The sequence below is a fragment of the Chanos chanos genome, chromosome 3, assembly GCF_902362185.1.
Source record: "Chanos chanos chromosome 3, fChaCha1.1, whole genome shotgun sequence".
Classification (NCBI taxonomy): Eukaryota; Metazoa; Chordata; class Actinopteri; order Gonorynchiformes; family Chanidae; genus Chanos; species Chanos chanos.
In genome coordinates, this window is record NC_044497.1 from 10041522 (window position 1) to 10058584 (window position 17063).

General features: G+C 43.1%; 1 protein-coding gene across 3 annotated transcripts in view; it reads right to left on the bottom strand.

Annotated features, from left to right (window-relative positions):
• The window catches only part of ncoa2 (nuclear receptor coactivator 2), a 59285-nt gene that overhangs the window by 38562 nt on the left and 3660 nt on the right, over positions 1-17063 (bottom strand). For all 3 annotated transcript variants that reach the window (XM_030767414.1, XM_030767415.1, XM_030767413.1), the window contains exon 2: positions 5467-5549. The gene's annotated coding sequence lies outside the window, so the exon portion shown is untranslated. The remainder of the gene's footprint in view (positions 1-5466; positions 5550-17063) is intronic.

Consider the following 17063-nt stretch of genomic DNA (forward strand, 5'->3'; position numbering starts at 1 on the left):
GGATTCGATATTCTGAGTGAGCTCTTGGGTAACACGGGTCTATATGAAACACCAGAAAGTGGAAAGTGTGAGACCAAATATTTTCACCTTGCATGTATTTCTAAAGATGAAAAATCTGATAACTGCAGGACTCAAGACAAGAGCGACAGAACTGGCAGGTCGGGGTGAAAAAGCAGATGCCCGAGCTGTAAACGACCAGTTTGTTCAGTTAAGAACAGTTCTCTGCTCCCTGCTCCATCAGTGGCCGGTCCAGATGCCAGATAGTACAAAGCAGGGCTCTTTGGTCAGAGAGCTAGCCTTGGGTTCAGCCGCAGGTCACTCGTACGACACAAAAGTAGCTTTTAACTGGGTTGATTGCCATGGCAACTTACGCTTGACGCCACAAGTGGTCCAGAATAGGTACGTTCAACCTAGGTTTCCCAAGCACACGTAGACTTAACTCTGCTGCCTGACCAATCAGAGGTCAGGGAACCTGTTTTGTTGATAACTATCTTAACTATGAGAGGATCTTTGCAAGAGGTGAGAAGTTTGAAGGATACACATAATACGTCATCTTTGTGTGATTCCTGTTGAACATATTGGTGCAAGGCTTCTGTTAAGAGTCCAGGGTCAGAAGAAGTGACCCATGTGATGTCCTCCTTTATGGGCTGAACTGTTGCTAAGGGGCCAACTCTTCACAGGGTCGGAATCAGGGATGAACAGTGCTTTCTCTTTCAGCTCTCTTTTTCTCTTCTTTACCATTCCTTACAGCTCTGTGTCTTACATATCTATAGAGAATGCATTTTCGTTACTTACTCCCTGGTAAAACATCTTTGGTCTGTTGCCAGGAGCATTTAACATTACTCTGATTGCAATACACTAAAGCAATTTGTCCTGCAACTGTTAAGCAGGAAGCCTTCCACGCTACTTCATAATATACCAAAAGTCATTTTACATAAGTAAAAAATTAAAATAATAATTTATTAAGCATTTGATAATGTTTTTGTTTGGGCTTTATTCATTTATATGGACATTTCCACACACCTTTGTAGGCCTGAGCTGTGCTAATTGTAGTACTTTTAGTATTTAGGCCATCAGAGTTTTCTCTTCCTCAAAACCCTGTATAATGATTTACAGGTTGTTTTAGTGTAGTAGATTTCCATAACTTTCTCCATTTTATAAGCTATAAAACCCACCCATTTTTATACGAATGCCAATCTGAACTAAGCTGAATTGATGAGACTTGTTAACAGTCATTGTGACATGGATTAAAACCCAAATGGGAATATGCAGATCAGTGGAGCCAGCTTACTCCAGGAAACTCTGAATATAGTGAGCTTGTTTTGTGACACACACCCCCCAGGTCACTAGTCCCTCCCCCATCCCTTGTTTACACAAGTTTTCTGAGACCTCACCCTGACAAGTCACACTTTAAGCTAGCGGTGTTGACAGTGGAGTCCCACCAGTGTGAACGAATCACTTAACAGTTTATCATAACCTTTCAACTCTTCAGACTGGCTGACTCATAGTACCAAATAAAGGTCTTTCATTACCTGATGAGTACAACACAACTGATTTCAGGACTTCTGGGGGATTGGACGAAGGTAATTTCCTTAACTTTTTTTTTTCCCTCACTTTCGGTCTCCCTCTCTCCCCTCATTTTTTTTTTATTTTACGGAACACATGCGTACAGACACACACACACACACAGAGAGAGACAAGGTTTTACTAATCTTTTGACTCTACTAATGAGGTAAACTTGACTGCTAAGTCACCCCAGTGTGGTTGGGTGTGTTGCTACTTGCTACAGAGTGTCTAGGTGTCAGAGTCACAGTTCACGCCTATGCCGGCAGGGGGGAGACTGACCGTCTCAGCTGGACTCCCTCTGACTGCACACCGTGGGTTTCAGAACCCAGAGGAGGAGCATCTAAATCGAGGGGGGGGGGGGGGGGGGGGGGCAACGTGGCAGGTGACAGCTAAGTTCGACCAGTCCCTATAACCATGCCGCCATTGAGCAGATGCTTCTGAGGAGGGGGTTGGGGGGGGAGGTGGACTGCAATCAGTCATTCCTCTAGTATAGACAAAGAGGCAGCCTGCAATATTACTGCTTGTGTCATGCCTGTAATCTTGTGGGCTTTCAGGGATTATGCACAGAGACACACACCCAGTGCTTATGGGGCACCAGTACATGATTTAGGCATGACCACTGCATTTTGCTGCAGGTCTCTTCAGAGACAAGGGGTCTTTGAAGCAATTCCATAATGAGTAGCCTTTGGAGTACACTCTTTTGTGGGGTCTTGGTGGCAGCGAACAATATCCTGGTGTGACCCCTGAGAGCTCTCCCTGTATGGGAGGGTGTGGGATCGGGGCCAACACGTATTGCATCACTGACGTTTGCTTCTTTGACATTGCAAATTGTGTCGTGCGTGTGGGGGCACTTAGCCTGGATCCTACCGCTCGCTAAAGCTAAGTGTATTACATTTCCACATATGGGTGGGATGTGTCGCAGTCGATGCCAAAACATACAAGCGCATGTCGGGGTATTGGAAGCTCTTGAGAACAAACCAGAGCTATTACCTCATATAACTAATTTGAACAATGAATTCAGATTCCTTGTGCTGACAAAGGACTTTGTGATGGATGCCAGATGTGTTTTTATTGGTAGTAAAGATTTGGGGGGGGGGGGGGGGGGGGATAAAGACAATTTAACTGGAGAATGAGTGTTTAACAGCAAAACAAGCTTTAACAAACTGATGACAATGACCCTACAGAGGTCTGATTGAGATGCGAGGCACCAATGAGAGACAGCGCAGACCAATCAGGGATTAGACGTAGGAGAAAAGTGGGGATGGGGAGAGGGAGAGGAAAAGAGAGAGAGAACGAAACAGTTGCAATGAGCATAATGAGAAGGGAGAGATGGGGAGGGGGATATTGAGAAAACAAGAGAAGACCGGGGAGGGAGGGAGTGGAGAGAAAGAGGACATGAGAGAGAGAGAGAGAGAGAGAGAGAGAGAGAGAGAGAGAGAGAGAGAGAGAGATGGTGGGAGGGAAAGAAGGCGGGTAGAGGAGGAGGAGTGGAGAGTGATTCTCTCCTCCCCAGCCGCAGGCCTGGTCTCCAGCCACTGTCCCAGATGGCGTGCCCTCTCTGCAGCGAGAGAGAGAGAGAGAGAGAGAGAGAGAGAGAGAGAGAGGGAGAGAGAGAGAGAGAGAGGGAGAGAGAGAATCTCCCACTCCTAAGCTTGCTCTACAATTACTGAGCCATAATAGCCTTAAAGTGCCAGCAGCAGACAAAAAAGCCAACTTCCATTTACCGAAAGCTGATCACATTCATGAATCTTTTAAACTGACAGCCACTTCAACGTGCCATTGGGAAAGCACTGTATAATAAACACATTAAGCTGCAAATGTGGACAAGGCAACAAGGCAGCATTGCCCAGAAAGAGAAAACAAACAAACAAACAAGACAAAGAATTTTCCTTGCGCATTCCACTGAGCGACCACATCAGTAAGGCACTAGATAATATATATGCCGCTAAATTTCCCGCGTTGGAAAATGTGATATGGGGAGGTTTAGGCTAAATATCCCATGTTTATCAATATGTGTTGGGTTACATCAGGCACAGATGCACTGGAAAAATCAATGCTTCACTGCAGGTTTGAGATTCACACCCAGCAGAATCTAGGCAGCAAGAATAAGGTTGGGCAACATTGTACTGGCCTTCCTGAAAGACTTGTATTAACATCCATTCAAACTGCTCACCTTTAGCATAAATGCCTCAAAACGTGTGGGAGACGCTGGCAGAACCTGCAGCCAGTTATTGTTAGTCATGTGTTTATGGTAGGTTCTCAATTGTAGCTTTAATGTCGGTTTTGTAGCACAATGTGTTCTGTATTTCTAACTGAGATTGTAGTTTGTCCTAAAGGTGGATTTCAGGGCAGAGGGTAAGAGGAGCTGTTGCAAAGCAGTGCAGGAGGTTCCTTTAAGAGTTTCTGGAGCGGACTCTTTTACAGAACAGGTGGAGAAGTACACGAGCCCTCTTTCAGACGCCTGAACGCGGCGCAAAAGCAAAGCACGTGTCCAACGAGCCTTCGCTCAACGCGAGCTACGCCGTATTCAGCGCACTGTGTATATTACAAACAGTGAGAACAGAAACGGAGCGTTAAAACAAAAAAAAAACAAAAAAAAGGAAACAGGGACCGCACTGGTCACCTCTGACTGTAAAAAAGGACAAGTGCTCATTGGCTTAAAAAAAAAACCAAAAACAGAAAAAAAACGCTCTGGGTATTTTCCCTCCGCGAAAAACTGACTGAGAGTAAAAACACGTCAAGTCGCTGACGTTCTGAGCTCCACTGTGAGCACGTGTGTGTTGTCATGTCAACTGACCAAAGCAGAGGCCCTTTCTTGGCTTGGCAGTGAAAAGAAAAGCTTAGGCTGGCACGGTGAGGTCCCCCAGAGATGGATCCAGGTTGCGCGTTGTGTGCAACGCCGGTTAACCGTGGCCCATGTCGGGAGAAGGCCGTGCGCAAACAGGGGCTTATCCTCTCTGTCATCTGCTCCTAATGACAGGTGACAAACTACCAATGCAAATCCTGTCCGAGCCGCTGATGAGATATAGCTGCTCCCCCTGCCCCGCCCCCCCAGCCCTGCCATTGGCCCCCCCCCCCCACCCAAAGCCTAGGGAAATCCAGTGCTAGCACACTCTGCGCTGGCTGCACTCGAAAATTCCTCCAGCTTCTGACACTGCTCAGAGCTAGAGAGAGAGAGAAAGAGAGAGTATGTGTGTGTGCGCTTTCCTTTTGACTAAGATAATGGCTTGCTCTTCAGTCACATGACACAGAGTAACAATGGGAGAGCTGAGAGCTACAGAGCAGGTGCTGAATGACACACACACAAAAAGTCACTCATGGGTTTTGTTTTCACAGCCATCTCTCTTGTATGTTTTTGTGAAAAAAAAAAGAAAAAGAAAATCAAGCATGTCTCTCTCTCCTTTTTTTTGGTTAATGTCAAAATAGCACTTTTCGGTATACGCTGACACATAAATCCAATTAACTCCCAACATCTGTAATAGTAAGAGATCTTAGAAATGTCAGAAAAAAGTTCCTCTTTCACTGCTCTAACAATGGCAAGCAGGAAATGATGTAAGAACTCCCACTTGAAACCACATCAACTAACACTTTCATTACTTTCACAGTCTATCATGACTGTTTACTCCCATTTCCCTTCTTATCTTAAAAAACATCTTATTTTTACTATAATGCCGGCAAACAGAGTCAATTTGAATTTGTAATGCAATCAACTGAAGGCAGCAAGAGAAATGTAATAATAATAATTATAACTTATGTGCTTATTTACCAAATGAAACTATTTCTTCTACATTAGAAACATCAATCAGCTGTCTAGCCAGCCCTTCTGCTAGCCCTGGAGTGGCTATAAACGCATCATGATTCAGCCATAGAGTGGTGCCCAATTTAAACCTGTCAGCTCACCTTGGCTTCAATCCAAATACAGTCTCAGGGCATTTCTGCAGGGGGCCAATGACTGGGAACCATTAGGCATCATCCACTTCTCTCTGGGGGAGAAAAGCAAAAGATATAAACAGTCAGGATTCGTGTAGAGCTACCTTATGGAATTTACACGTGGTACAAATAATGTTTAACTTAATGACTGACAGACTTTCTGAACAAAGTGTGAAGAAAGGTAGAGTTTTTAAGGTTTCATTTTAAAAACCCATACCTTTGTACAGCTTTCATTACTTTCGCCAAACACTCCTGTTAAAGGAGAACCAAAAGAGATTCCCATTCTGACAAGCACAGAGTCAACACCTGAACCATGGCTCATTAGATAATTGTGTTTTAAGGGCTCTTTTATAACTAAGATTATAGTTTCCTGAACACATGTAAAGCTAGTTAATTCATGCTGCTACAGACATTTCACAAATGTGCTTTGCCCGAATAGTCAAGCGTTTAACAGGAAAAGTAGCCTTAAAACCACACGAGCACTGTTTGGAGAGAGATTATAAAGAGGATTAACCCTGTCAAATCGTCACCTTCACTTTAGGACACCCACAATGCATAATTATTTTGCTCCTTTCTCATGTTCAGATTAGAGTTTGGAAACCCACGGAGAGCACATGTGATGATGACGGCTTTCCTAGCAACGCAGGACGTGGTCGCCGCTATACTGGACAAATCACTCATAAACATCTTCGTAGACTTGTCTTTTAGGTCAATTAATTTTGAGAGCAAATTAAAGTCTATTGAAGAATGACTGCCCATTTTGAAAACTCAAACGTGACACAAGGACATGGGGGGGGAAATTCCCAGTCCTTTAAAAGGTTTATGATCTCGTGAGATGCCAGCCCAGCCGGGGAGAAGATGAAGAAACAGCAGAACGTTACCACGGAGGACAGAAATCTCATCTCCGCTTTGATCACATCCATTTTTTCTCTTCAGCTTTATTCACACCTTATCATATGTTTGTTTCTGTCTGGAAACTGTCCCCACGTGGTGGGGGGGGGGGGGGGGGGGTGACCCAAACAGGCCTAACATGACTGGTGAAATAAAGAGATTTTTTTTTCCAAGTTCAAGTCCACTAAACATCTGTCTAGGGAGTGGGCCCAGAGAGCAGCTGACTCTTATCTTTAAACACAAGACTTGCACACTCACAGTGAGAAAGGAGCAGTGTAACAGTTGCAAAATGAGGTCCGCTAAAGTCAAGCTAAAAAATTCCTGACAGGAAACATGAATTCATATGTGCACTTAGAGAAGAAAATTTCCTCATACTACTCTGAGGCAGAGGAACATAAAAAGCTGATGAAAAGCTGATGAAAAAGACAACATAGCGGGGAGAGAAGAAAAAGAAAGAAAAAAAAACCCCACCATTATCGGTGGTTGGTTAAGAAATTTAATAGTGTGCTACACGTCTGCAGGGCCTGTTCTACCACCAGGGATCTATTTGAAGCTTATTAGATGGTAACACGAGGTACGCCTTTTTAATTATGTTCAGCAAGTAATTAGAGAAAAAGGGTTAAATCATCTCTCTGATCCCAGAATTAGTTTCTGAGAGGAAAAAAAAAAAAAAAAAAGCTCTGTCGTGCTATAATTTAACAAAGTTAAAGGTACCTCTTCAAGAAATAGCTCACAGAAGTCTACATGAAGGAGCTCAGAGACTTTGAAGCTTTGTTAGTTTAGGTAAAAACACTCTTGGGAAATTTCTGACAAATACCTGAGGGGAACTGAGTGAGGAATCCTGTCACATGATGTCATACACCGATGCGACATTTCAGCAATCTGTTACAAAGTTGGATAGCAACACACCACCAAACCAGCCATTATAACCATGGAGTAGAACAATGGCCAAACCTGATTACGGCGAAGAAGCTGTATGTTTGTAATGGTCTTAATTAAACTCGCTCCATCAAGAGGCTCAATCGCCTCTAAGTACAATACATGCCGTAATTCAAAGGATCAGACGGCATTCTCAGAAAGTCTAAGGGTCAAATCAACAGTAAACGTGTAGTTATAAACCTACTATATATAAACCTACTACGTCAAGAAATGCTCAGTTCAAAACTATATGCAATGAGGTGTCCAAGTTTTACTATCAATCACGTGATTTGCTATAAAATATGAGGGGACGCCCCAAATAACATACGCATACACATACAAATACAATCCCTTTACTTATTCCTTTAACTATATATTCATTTTTAATTATTGTTAAGGCAATACCCATGCCTGGTCACTTGCGTTCTGAGAAGACAGATTATCTGCTAATTATGGCTATATTGCAGCAATGCACGTACAAAGTGTCTTTCCTTCCTCCTCCCCGCACAAAAGGAATTTCCTTTCGATTTCTACACTGTCACATGTTTAGTTTCGCCCACGCTGATCCTGACGTGATTGGTCACTCTGGGGATGTGGTCTCTCAGCCATGAAAATCAGCTTGCCAGTTGATCTGTTTGATAGACTCAGTAACTCGCTTCATTCAGAGAGTAAAAAGAAGCTCTTCTGTGCTTGACAGTCTAACCCAAGATGTCACAAGATCTTGTGACATCTTGGGATAGATTCTTAATACTCAAGACTCCAAAACCCTGATCAAGCCAAACCTCAATCAAGACAAAAGTAAAGAAAAAAAAAAGAAAGAAAGAAAGAAAAAAAAGTAATAACTCTTTTTGTGAGTGTGAATTAGCTTTTGTCTCTTCTCTTTCAAATATTAAAAAAAAACAACAACAACAACAGCAGCAAAACACAAATATAATACCCCAAACTTTTACATTCCTTCACTTCAAATGCTGATATGGGCCACCAAGAGATGTGGGGAGTGGCGGGACCTTTCACTATATGTTTCTGGTGGGGACATTTCAAAACAAAGGTATCAAGTGGTATTCCTTCTCATAAGACAAGGTCTGTGCGCTATGACCTGACGGTAAGGTTGACCGAGAATCAAAAATATCTCCGGAGCCTCTGTGCACCTGCACGCTGAGCCTAACGACTTGTGCTTTTTCTTTTTTTTTTTAAAAAAAAAAAGGGGGGGGGGGGCAAAGTTTGAGGATATGAAACCTTAAACACTGCGAAACTTCTGTCCGCCGCTGGCGGGAAAGGCCGGTGTTGTGGGAGAGAGGATACAGCTGTAATACAAACCAGCTCCTTGTGGGAATGCGGAGCGCCCGGGCGTTGACAGTGGGATGACATTTTAAAAACTGAGCGAGCCTCGTGCTTCTGACAGCTTTCATGTATTCGGTCAAATTCACTTAGCTGGCCTGCGATTGGATGTGAGCGGCATTGTCTAAAGCCAGCGCTGAGAGTCTGACTAATCCTGTGCTTTCGGTATTTGTGTCTCCTAGAGCGCGAGAGCAGGTGCTGTTCCTCTCAATGGGATTGTCACTAAGGGCTAATGTCAGGGGAAACCAGGCAGCTAATGACACCACTCAAGGGCTACAGATTAGATTGGACACAGACTTTTTTTACTCTGCCAAAATTGACCATAATAGGTCGGTCACGGAGGCTAACTACCAATAGAACGTCTGATGGCGACATTTCTAGCGGTAATCTATTGGCCTCTATATTGAATTACAGGCTGGACCCCCAATATCCAAATCCATGATGCGACTAAACTACACTCTTAGAACTACTGTATCCAATGCAAAAGTACTTACGCCAGTATTAGCCGTGCAGTTCTAATTAATACTAACTAATACTTTCAACCAAGACATTTTGCTTGGAGGAGGCGGTAAAGGAAATTCTTCACAAAGTTATGCATTATGTACACGTCTGCATGAAACAAATACTGAGCCGACACTAATGAATAATATAAGTGGTGAATTTAATGTAACAACTCCTGAGACTTCCACATTTCTGTTAGCTACTAGCTACAGCGTTTCTGTTTTTTTTTGTAAATCTTCAGGCACTACAGTGCATTAGCTCTTCTACTACACAAACCAGACAATTTTCTTTGCGTGGTATAGAACGAAGCAAATACAAGAGGATAATATTATAATTATAATCAAACGATATGTGGCAGGAATTATTCCAGGGGGCACCGGGAACGCTAACAATAAACTGCAAGTCCTGATGACTTCCATGAAAACGTGTCTGTCAGACATGGCTGAAACTCAGTTACAACTTCATGAAGCAGACTTGATGATAGCTGGCTACTGTGATCTCTCTCTTGAGTTTGTATATCCCTCTTTGCATGTTGCATAATAGGTCTTGTGACTCTACTTCAACTTGTGGGACACTTAATGTGTGTTTGACCTCTAGTCACAGGGGTTTTGAGAGAAAAGAAAACAATGAAAAGAAAGAAAGAAAAGAAAAGGGCATCGTTGAAGTGCTAAAATAAATGAGTGCATTAGACTGATGACAGCTACTCACTTCATTCTAAGAATGTGAGTCTTGACAAATGCCATTTCAGTCGAAATAGAAGCCGTGCAGGAGTTTTAACACTGCATCACAGAAAGCTACCGTCAGGTAGCAACAGAAACCTTGGGAGAGAGTGCTGCGTTTTGCAAGTTGGAACTTCTGAATGTAGTGTATCAAACTGATCTCCATGGCCCTCAAAGGAATACTCCTCTGCTCTCTCTCTCTCTCTCTCTCTCTCCCTGCTCTCTTATTACTGTGAGCACCCACGTCTCAGTCCTGACAGGCCAGCCAGTGGGAGGCTGTGCAACTTTCTACATATCCTCTGCATCCTCTGCTCTCCATGTTGTTCTTGGGTCATTGGCCAGACCACTACAGAGTGAGGCCGGCCATAGCGAGACCCCCTGCTGAGCTTCTAGCAGCAGGCTGGGCACGGGTCTTCCACAGCTTTGGAAAAAAAAAAAAAAAACACACACACGAATCAGGCTCTGGTTCCTTTTCAGTTCTGAAGTGTGGTTTGGGACATTTCCACATGCCGTGCTTTCCTCATCCTGCATGAGGAAACTCAAGACTAACATTCTGGTTCAGAACGGTCCCTTATAACAAACAGGAAAAGAGGGCTTTGGTGCTTCTCTAAAAACGTTCAGCCGTGAACGTTTTTCACGCATTTATGTTACAGATATGTCTCCATAAATAGCTGAAACATGAGGAAAGCATCCTGTCGCTAATGGCGCGGTGGTGTCTTTAAGAGCTGACGGGGGGAAAAGGGAAGGTTTTTTTCCGCTCCATTTCAAAGCTCCGCTCAGCAGTTGGTTGCGCAGCACGTCGGGAGGCTGACGGCAAATCCTGCATTACCTGATTAGGAGCGCTGCTGCTTCTCTAGGAGGACACGTAATTGGACAAGACAGAGAGAAGTAAGTATTCCAAGGGAAAGCTGTCTCTCTCTCTCTCTCTGCACAGCGCACTACAGTAGTAGGAGTCTGTCATCAGGCTGCCAGCTGACATCATGTCCGTGAAATTGCATTACAGCTTCCATTTGTTAAACGCCATGATTATCCTAAATTAGCACTTTGGTCATTTAAGCTTTAGGTTTTCAAAATAAACCATAATGTCATGTCAGACCAACTTAAAACCATTTACTGTAAAATGACTTCAGAAACAAAAATACACAGCACAAACACTGGGCTGCAAAGACTGAGTCGACATTGCTGGCATTCAAGCTCAGCAATAAAATGGGTTTTCTGTTTGAAAGTGCGCCGAGAGAAAACAAATCTGTATTTTAGCCAACCTCATCCTATTATAACTCAGTGTCCCAAATATACGCAGTGCTCGGAGACTGTGAGACGTTCCGTTTATTGAACGTGGACCAAAAATCAACTTCACCGAGAGATGACATAATTTATTTGCATTCAAATAATCATTCAAAATATCTAATGATGGATACTGAACAGTTACTCGTGCTTTTGTTTCTGTGTCTTTTCATGTCAACAAATCATAAAAAAAGTTAAAACAGCTGTACCCACCAGAAATGGAGGATATTATGAGCCTTGGGAGTTAAAAAAAAAAAAGAAGAAGAAAAAAAGCATGGGGTACATGATCTCACTCATGTCGTGCACCCTTGTTTGTCATTCGAATGGGAGACAAATGAATCAGTCTGACCGACCCATGATTCCTGGAGACCAAAACCACAGCTCTTTGGAGCCTGGAGACGCAGATCAGAGAGGCAGCGACGGCTGGAGAAAGTACAGGCGTTGTCTTGGACTGAAAGTCTTGATTCACCTGTGAGGAACTGCAGGCTATTAACGCTCATCGCAAGACTAATGTACCCGTTTCATTTTATGACAGAGGTCAGCTTACTCAAACAGTGACAAGGTTTAACCCACGCGAGGAAGCTCCCTTGCCATCCAAAGGAAGGGCTCAAGGAGCATGGCCCTGAATACAGCCCCCTATTCATGTACATGTCTGGAAATGGCACACAAGAGAGTGTGTGTTTTATAAGAACCAAATGACAGCCAATTCAATGCATTCTGAAAACAGACGAGCTAGCTAATTAGCGAATCAGGCTGCTTAGCAACCCCAGATTATATCAGCCGCCAAGTCTACCAGCATGCTTCCGAGTAGCCTTGCAGGAAGAGAGAATCATTGGTCGGTTTATAGGTTGCGATACCCTGATTTGAGAATGTGACTGATTAAATTGTTGAGGTTTACTAACAAGGGCACAGGGTATTGGACTACACATAAAACCAATTTATTACTCGATCAGGGCAATAAATTAAAGAGGAAATAAAAACAACATGTACAGTAGATTGAAAGAGGGGGAAAAAAAAAAACCCAGCAGGGCACATGTGTGCAGAGGCAGATCAAAGCCACCATGCACTTTGAGAGTATCTCGTTTGCAATGCCTGCCTCTTTGGCACCGTACTCGTTTTGCATGAAGCAGCCCGGTTGTCACAGAGGTCCACTTTCTTCCAAGTCTGCACTGCATGAAAGAGCAATTAGAGTGGTGGCCCAGTTTACAGTGTTGCCCAATAGATAATAGACCAGTCAATCTGCAGCAGGAAGGATGCTGCTGGAAAGCAAGGGCCCGTGCCATCTGGAGAGAGTCTGCTACGTCGTCTCAGCTCGAGCATGAAACAGACAGGAGCAAACCCAAGCTGAGGGGCTCTGATTCATTAGTTATGATACCGCTTTCACGACTGAGGTTTCACCACTGGTAATCCAGACACCGAAGCAATCACCGCATTTCATCCACACCTCACACACAGTTACAGACGCTTCGCCGGCCATGTTTTAACAGTCAGGCATGTTCAAAGCCAAACCTGACTATGCATTTAAGAGAATACCGCTGAGATGTTTATGCATGCAAAACAAAATGTAATGGAGATGTAGAAAACGATCTTAGTCATATAAAGGCTTTCAACTGTTTTAAATGCACAGACATTCAAAGATTAATACTAAAGAGGATTTGCAGCAAAGGTAAAGGGAACCTTTGCCAATGAAGACATTTAAAGTCAGAAGGAAAAATAGGCATTTATTCCACAGTGCAAGGTAAAGAATTGGTACTGACAGGCAAAGCTAGGGATTTAAAAGATGAAGGGATAAGAAAACGTGACTTTTTGTGGGTTTCTGATGTCTCCAGGTACACAAGTGCAAAATGATCAACTGCCCACAATTTGACCCCATCTGGCTAGGTCGGGAAGGAAGCCCTGCAACAGAATCCATACATTCCAGTTTGTTTATGACGTGAGAGTAAAGAAAGAGTCTTTCCTTTGGCAGTTCAACCTCTGGCTCAACTCAGAACTACCTCAACATAACCTGCTCCACCTTCTTGGTTTCTTTTGCAAAGACTTGGCATTTCCTTACAGGGGAAGTTCATTCTCGTTAACATGTGGGCCCATTTGAACAATATAAGTTATTTCAGTAGACCAATATTTACCAATTTTTTTTTTTTGCTGTTTACATATTGGAAACCAGTAAGTATTTATAGTACTTCCTGTGAGAACACACAAGAACAGCATTGGAGAGACAACATGACAAGACCTTGTGTGGTTAGTAATACAGTTTAAGCAATACTTCTTGTTTAACTCCATTGAGACATAATGTAAGTGCATTTTAGGTCATTTGAGAAAATGAGTATTTTAATGAAATATGGGGGGGGGGGTGTATAAAAGGGAAAAAAAAAGGTGATGGAAAAAATGTCTTCTGTACTGACACGTTCTCAGATGATTACGATGAGCTCCTACATCACAAAGGGTGAGCTTGTCCTTTAAGTGCCCACTCCAAGCTCACCATCCTGATCAAGACACCTCCTGAACTAGTGCCAGGCAGCACTCTTTGCCAAGGATTACACACTCGGCTGCTTGCCAGGCACATGCTAGGTCTCCAGCCGCTGGTCCAACAGACACAAGTGTTAAAAGAGCATATTCCTTTCTTAATGCTGCAGTCACACAGCCCAACATGCTCCAAACCCACAGTCTGGGCACAGGCCGCACTCTGAGAGACTGTATCTCTCACTTCAGGCTTGAGTGAATCTGTGCAACTGGCACAGTTGTGTCATAGGAGGCAGTAAGGGCAGAGAGATGAGTTTAACAACGCCTAGCATGGCGTGCTACCTGAACGCTGGCGCTCATTCAGACCAAGACGAACGTCAAAGCTGAGACAAAATGAAAGTTAAAGTGTGCAAAGCATTTCAAACTCTGAGACAAACTCTGATCGCATCCGAATACTTCAGTACACCATTCAAACTCCACGGCAAATATCTGAAGTAGACTGACTTATCAATTACATGCCGTTCTGTTGTTACTGCCACCACCTGGCATAACTTGGTCTAGTTTTATACCTATAAATAAAGATTATATGAAGGAACTAAATTTGCATGAACAATACTCTGTAACTCATTTTCATGAAGGGTTACAGAACATTGCTCCTCTCAATACACATAACCTCCAACATCTTAGTCCTGAAAGTCAACCAATGTAAGGGCACCTTCTCAGCAAATATCTATGGCACCAACACTGTATCATCAGCCATGGACAAATCAATATGCACTTAAATCCAAACTGAGAAGCAGTGGTTCACTTCTAACTCCTGAATATCACTGGAAGGAGAGAACTGTTAGCGTGCTGTCTACTTTCCACATGATGTTGGGGATGAGAAAATCTTTGGGAAAAATGGTATTGATGATACTAATCCAAAGAATTCCTGGCTTATCATCAGCATCATCATCACCATTCCGTCTTGTTTCATCAGTATAGACCTAACTGAACAGTACAACGGTGCAGCAAATCAGCCACAATGTTTGATAAAATTCTCTCCTGGGAAACACTCTTATGCAATGTCTTTGTAGGACACACAGAGTCCAGGAAAAACTATGAGATTTAGATGAGCCATGCATTTTGGTGTGGGTCCCTAACAAACTAACACACACAGATCCAGTACGCAGAGTCAGGCGGTAGAGGCCCTCCTCCAGCACTGACAGATGGGAGTTCTGATCTCGGGTCAGTTCTTGTGCAAGGACAGCGTGTTTGAGTGGAAACGGTACAACGAACCTGGCCATTACATTTTGGCTCATCAGTCACCGCTGCCCTAGGCCTGTCAGACCGCCGTTGCCATAGCAACTCACTCCCAAACTTGAATGTGTTCATTTAGGTATTTTGAAGCTATTAAAAAGCAGCGGGGATAAAAGGACAAAATGCTACGCCGCAAATCACTTGCGCTTTAATTTTGCTCCAAGTTTTTTTTTTTTTTTTACCCAACTTTAAAAACTACATGGAGTGAGGGACTCAGAGCCTGCTTTCTACATCCCAGAGACAGAAATAGGCTTTACAGAATGCTTCTCCAAAGTTACCCAACTATCCACAGTTACTTCATATTAATGCTACCTTAACAGTTCTGGCAGGCCTCGACGACTGCTCCAAAAGTGTTGGACTTTGGTAAGTATGTAAGAGCTGTATTTGAGAGAGAATGCCATAGGCTGGCCTGTGTTTCCCTCTGCCCTTTGCCCCCAGTGTAATCTGAAACATTTGCGAAAAAGCCCAGTCACACAAGGCTGACAGTGACTGGGCAGGTTCACATCAGAGCTTATAATTGAAGAGGTGGTCATCATTCCCCAGCTTTCTTTCTAACTAAGCAAAGTCAACTTAACTTGGAAATACTAAACCAGAATGCTATAGAGGACTACTACATAAAGTGGCAGGACACCACTGTGGTATAATAAAGATCTTGTTTTGTGTAGAAGAGTAGCAATATTCCACTGAAATGGTCTTCCCATGCTCTAAAATGGCTAGGATGCTTTACTAGTAAACATTTTATATACTGTATTGTTTAAAAGGAACAACAAGTTGAACAAATCTTTATCTTGCCAGAGTGTAACATTTACCATTTACTGTGAGCGTTTAACTGACAATTTACTAATCTGATAGATTGAATGGTAAAAGTGATCTTCTTTTTGAATGATAAACCAAACCGAATCAAGCCACAAAAAAAAATCTTCACTTTATTCTACAGTGAATACATGCAGTGGCCTCTCAAAAGCAGCTTTACATGTGATAGAAGCAGTTTTACAGATTGAATGGGAGGAGAGCAAAGTTTAAATGATTAAAATGTCATCTGCTGTGACGAAACACTTCAATCAATGGGAAGGCAAAGGTCAGCAGCTCATGGATGAAGTCATGGTTCCATAGTGCTCAGCGCACGAGAACTCCCTCTCGCCTGTGGCAACCAACCCAGTCATGTGACTAGGGAAACCACTGGAGGATTTGCCACATTTAGACTGCCATGCGTGAACATCACTAAGTCACAGTCCTGCCGCTGGACACAATCACCAGCCCCTGTGTGTCGCAACACACACACACACACACACACACACAAACAAGCTAGAGCAACTAACGGCAGACCACATTATAGTAAACCACATTATAGCACTCAAAACATGTGGCTACTGCTGAGGTTGAATGACACAATACCTTAAAATAGTTGCTTGACCACTTCATACATAAAGCAATGAAAACTGAGAAACAGAAGAAGTACTTACACATAGTCATAACTCTAGATATCAGCTGTCTAATCAGCAAACCTCTCAGTTGAGTCACAAAACGCTCGAACTGCCATATTTAAAAATATAAACCACCTAATTTAAATCAAACACTGAAGCCGGCACATGGCACCAATCTATTTATATTTTAGCATGGCAGAGAGACTTTTTTTTTACGAACACTGTAAGATTCCATCCAGTCCAGTCGTCTATGGTCTGGCACACACTCAGGCCAAATCCACTGAGAATGCAGGGTCAGGGCCTGGTCTGTGTTACACCAAGCGTCCAGAAGCATCTGGGGTAATGTGCATTAATTCAGCTTCCCTCAAAGCACAACGGATAGACATATACAACCTTGAGGCTGTGTGACATAAGCATGACAAATAATGTGACACCACTTACAACACAACTCCTAAAGGAGACGTTCAACACAATGACTGGCAGGACCATTAGCATTAAGTATGACTCATTTTCTGAAGCTATGTGTGTGCGTGTTTGTGATGACAAACACAACTTCAATAATTGCTCCTTGGGACTCAAGGAAACAAAAAGCAGTAGAGAGACAGAGAGGGCACAGGTCTACATTAGCCCTGATATTAGACATTTAACGATAATGTACAATACCAGTGATTATTTTTCAAAGAGGCAATCTTTCCAAAAATGCCTCAAAAGCTGAAAAAATGAACTATAGTAA